Below are 5,003 nucleotides of genomic sequence, written 5' to 3'. Positions count from 1 at the left end.
GTATCTCAGCTCCTTCTCTAGCACCATGGCTACCTACAATGCACCACACTTCCTGTCATGATGATAATGGCCTAAGTATTTAGATGCATGAAAGCCCAAATTAAATGTTTTGTCCATAAGAGTTACCCTAGTCAAGCCACCACTTCATAGAGATGATAAAATTCTGAAGAAGACAGTTGTACCTTCACATTACTCTGAGCAATTTACACACTGCCACCTGTGGTTTTCAAATGGCCAAGAAAAGTAGTAATATGAAGTATTTTTCCATATTATAGTAATAAGAAAGGATAGATATAAGGAAAAAGAGAATGAACAGAGGGAAACACAAAGGAGAAAAGAAAGAAAAGATAAAATTAATCTCTGGAGGGAATTTGGTTGTGAAACAAACAACTGAAACTTTGATCATGGGAAATTTGTAAAACAGAGTTGCAACTTTTCAGCTCTACTGAAGCTGGCCTTGAAATCAATAATTATCAATTCTTGTATTGATCAACATCTATACTGATAAAAATCAACATTGATCAACTCTCCTCAGATGCTTACAAAACCCAATAAATTGGCTGGTTTTGTGACAACTTGACACAAGCTCATGTCATCAGAGGGGAAGATGCCTTAGTTGAGGGAATGCCTCCATCAGATCCAGCTGTAAGGCATTTTCTCAATTACTGAACAACTAGGGTGGTTACAGCCCATTGTGGGTGATGCCATCCCTGGGCTGCTGGTCCTAGGTTCTGTAAGAAAGCAGCTGAGCAAGCCATGGGGAGCAAGCCAGTAAGCATCACCCCTCCATGGCTTCTGCATCAACCCTAGCCTCCAGGTTCCTTCTGAATTTGAGTTCCTGTCCTGACTTCCTTTGGTGATGAACAGTTTTGTAGAAGTCTAAGCTTTCCTCCCCAAGTTGCTTTTGCAACAATAAAAACCCTAACTAAGACACCCAGGGGCAGGATAAGGGAGGTGACAATCCTTGCTGGTAACCAACAGGAGAGACTTTCCAGACAACCTGAACACACTGGGTTCCTTTTGCCACTCACCCACAGGTGGCCCTCATCCATCCCTTTGGCCTTTAAGTCATGGATCCTCAAGGATCCACTCTGAAACGCTTAGAACTAAACACTCTATTTCCACCATCAATTTCTGTGCAGAGTGAATGGGAGACTAGTTGATTGAGATTAAGATCAGCATCTATTGATTTTAAAAGGTTGAGTCAGTAAGACATCTGCCTTTTTGGCTCAAAGGCATGTCTTGGGTTTTTATAGTTGCATAATCTGTAATCAAGGTCGTTTTTGTTTTGGTTTCAAAAAAACATATGTAAACCTACTTTCATAGTAGCTTCCTAAAATACATATATGAAAGAATTTCAGTGGAGTCAACATACAATAGTAGACATGATATTCCAAGTACACATCATAATCCACCATGTAAAACCTTCAGTGCCAGGAATGGGTCACATTTTTTCCTAAAAGAGATCCATGGAACACCTCTTCTGACTTAGTTAGGGTTTTACTGCTGTGAACAGACACCATGATCAGGCCAACTCTTAGACATTTAATTGGGTCTGGCTACAGGTTCAAATGACCAGTCCATTATCATCAAGGTGGGAGCATGGCAGTAACCAGGCAGATATGGGGCTGGAGTAGCTGAGAGTCCTACCTATTGTTTGGAAGGCACCCAGGAGAAGACTGGCTTCCAGGCAGCAAGGATGAGGGTTTTAAAGCCCAAGCCCATTGTAGCACACTTACTCTACTGCCTCGGACCTCAACCTGGGGAGAATCAGGGTTCACTCAGGTGGGCAAAGAGTCAGTGAGTGACAAACAGACATGAACACAAGAAAGTGCTGAATCTGAGTGTAATTTCTCAAAGTAAGCATCAGACTTTTATAGTCATTACAGAAGAAATAAGGAAGTTGGGTAATACAACAGCCAAGATACATTGAGGTCACCTGATGCATAATGATTCTATAGAAAAATACGTACATGAGAATTGGCAGGAACTAGGCAGTGGTTACAACTGAAATAAGGTCAGCCTTAATCTAAAGTCAGCTTATTCTTAGAAGCCAGGCGTAAAGGCTTCATGCCCTACCCATAGTTCCAATTCTAGTCTATTGTATAATCTGCCACCAGCCAGTCCTTAGAAAGCACCTAACTATGCTATTCTTCTGGGCTAGCAGAAGTATGCACCAGGTGTCCCATTCTTTCTAATCTTTCAGTGAATAGTACAATACTCTAGCTTCTTTTTAAGCCACAACCCATCTTCTTCCTAGACCATTGTGAATTCCTATAAATGGGAGTGACTCAGCTGTTGTTCTAAGTATTTGTGGGGGACTTCAATTTGCCAGAGGAGCCCACCAGCTTTCTTCTATTTTGTAATGTAGTCTGCCATACATGACTGTAATGAGAATTCTAAGTTTACTTTGTTGAACTTGCCCTGGGATTATTAACTCTTATCCAGTAAACTCCAATGCCCGATTACTTTCACTATCTCTCTTTCAACACTGGAGGCAATTTGTCTGAATAAGTAACATTCTTTAGGAAATTCCAAGCCAAGGGTTGGCTCAGCATTGACTAGGATTGATTGGAACACTAGTGGAGGCCAGGAAACAACGTCCAATCTAATTTGGCTATTAGTCAAATCATTCCTTGTGGGCACCTCTATACCTATAATAAAACTATACTGAAAGAAATCACGCAAAACCCTCCATTGACTATCGCAGGGACAAATCTGGACCACATCCGTGTTAGGGGACACCAAGGACCTCCAGGAGACCAGTTGAAACTTTTTGCCTCAGGACTGTGACCAAGCTTTTGGACTTGTCACACAGACTCCACTGGAGTAGGTGTGGCACTCTACAAAGCCACACCTACTCCAACAAAGCCACACCCCCAAATAGTTCTACTCCATGGACTAGGCATACTCAAACCACCACTCTCCAGACCCCAATTACAAGCTATGCTGGAGGCTACTACCTGCTCTCCCACCCTGATTGTAAGGCTATGTAGCTGTGGTGGTTTGAATATGCTAGGCCCAGAAATGACACTATTAGGAGGTATATATAGCCTTGTTACAGTGGGTGTAGCCATGTTGGAAGAAGTGTATCACTGTGGGGAAAGGTTTAAACCCTCATCCAAACTCCCTGGAAGCCAGTCTCCTACTGTTTCCCTTCTGAACAAGATGTAGACCTCTCAGCTCCTCCTACATCATCTCTGTCTGGATGCTATCATGATCTAGCCTTGATAACATGGTAAAGGTCTGACCCTGTAAGCCAGCCACAATTAAATGTTGCCTTTTAAAGAATTGCCTTTGTCATGGTGTCTGTTTATAGCAGTAACCCCAAGTCAGACAGAAGTTTTTAAACTTCTGACAAACAACCTTTTAAAGTGCAAAGAATGCATATACATTAAACATACAGGTCAAAGGTTAACTAGTTTGTATCCCCTGAACAGTAATTTGTATGCTAATTGTAGTTTGACCTGTCTAGAGTTTAGAACAATAACTGCTTTTCCTTTCATTTTTTACAAATTTATAATAAATACTGGAGAGAGAGAGAGAGAGAGAGAGAGAGAGAGAGAGAGGTGCACTGACTCAAAATGAGCCTGGCATCTGCTCTCACAAAAAGGTATAGGTGTTGAGGACTTTCTTCTACTGGCATGTAGTCCTCTGAATTTCTTCCAGTTATTAATTCTTCACTTCTCTGGTCTTGGACCAGATTTGGATCAGAAGACTTATAAAGCCCTTTGCCTTTATCTATCTCATCTCCAGGTACAACACCACTGATGTTCAATAACACAAATCTATGCTCTTAATCCTGGACTTGCCACGTGTTCCAGATTAGTCTTTCCAATCGTCAACATGCCCTCTTATTTAGGCATAAAGGTACCCCAAGAAATGATTCGCAAATGGCTAAGATTAGGCATTGTCTCCTGACCAGCACAATGTTCCAAAATATCCTAATTCAATTCCTAGCTGTCCTTAGCTTGGAATTTCTGTCAAGGAATCTGTCTTGCCAGACAGGTTTTCCTCAGAGCTAGCAACAGAGGTCAAGCATAGTCAGAACTGTTTTACATACTAGAGAGTAATCGAAGGGCTTCCCTCACTCGAGGACATTAGCTAGAACTGTTATGTCGGAACTTCCCAGTGCTTGCCTCCAGCAAGACCCAGAAAACTTAGCAGGAAATGGTAGATCAGAACCTCCTAGTCCTTGCCTCCAGCAGAACCAGAGAATTAACATAGGAATACCAAAATAGCCCCAGCAGGGAGGGCTCCACTGCTCTTCTGCCTGCTTCACACCTGGCTACCTGATCCTACTGACCTTCATGTGGCAGTCACTTGCCTATGTGACCTCAGTCTTGCGCCCCTTGCTGTAACCCCCGCCCGCCTATGTGACTCTTGTCATCTGCTTTGCTTGCTGCTGTATGCTATTAAGCCTGAATTTCACCTTGTACAAATACATTCAGATTCACCACACCCTTGTGTTGAGTCTGTCTGTCATCTGCCCACCTGACCAGAATTCTCATCCCGTGGAAACTGAGGTCCCCATAACAAACCTGGGCTGAGGCATGGACTCATGTGGGAACACATGTTTGGTTCATTACACAAGCCCCATGGCCAGTCCCAGGCTCCCCTTGTTTCTCTGCATCTGCTCTCTGGAACTAGAAACCTGGACGTTGTGAACATAATGAGAAACTATTGGTACAAGAGAGGACTGGGAAAGCTGGTGCCCTCCTAATACAGTTGCTCCTGGGAAGATAGAAGGGCTGGCCCCAAATATGGAAGGTTCACCTTAAAGGAACACAAGTTGTTGGGGCTGGTGAAAGATCCCCAGAACTGGGGAGATCCTTACTCAAGTCTCGGGACAACACGACCACCCAATGACTCACGAGAGAGACTGAACTTGCTGCAATCACATGAGGTTTATTGGGGATACTGGTACAGGGTCGGTCTCATGACCTTGCCAGTCAGAGGAGTTCGACCCCGAACACAAGAAGTGTGGGGTATTTAAGGGAACA

The 5,003-nt window shown here is 43.2% G+C and overlaps 1 pseudogene; it reads right to left on the bottom strand.

The window, feature by feature from the left end:
• The window catches only part of LOC116075947, a 6,839-nt pseudogene extending 6,780 nt beyond the window's left edge, over positions 1 to 59 (bottom strand).
• Between the last annotated feature and the right edge of the window lie 4,944 nt (positions 60 to 5,003).

This window comes from Mastomys coucha, unplaced genomic scaffold (genome assembly GCF_008632895.1).
Source record: "Mastomys coucha isolate ucsf_1 unplaced genomic scaffold, UCSF_Mcou_1 pScaffold4, whole genome shotgun sequence".
Classification (NCBI taxonomy): Eukaryota; Metazoa; Chordata; class Mammalia; order Rodentia; family Muridae; genus Mastomys; species Mastomys coucha.
This window is presented reverse-complemented; position numbering and strand designations above follow the sequence as displayed.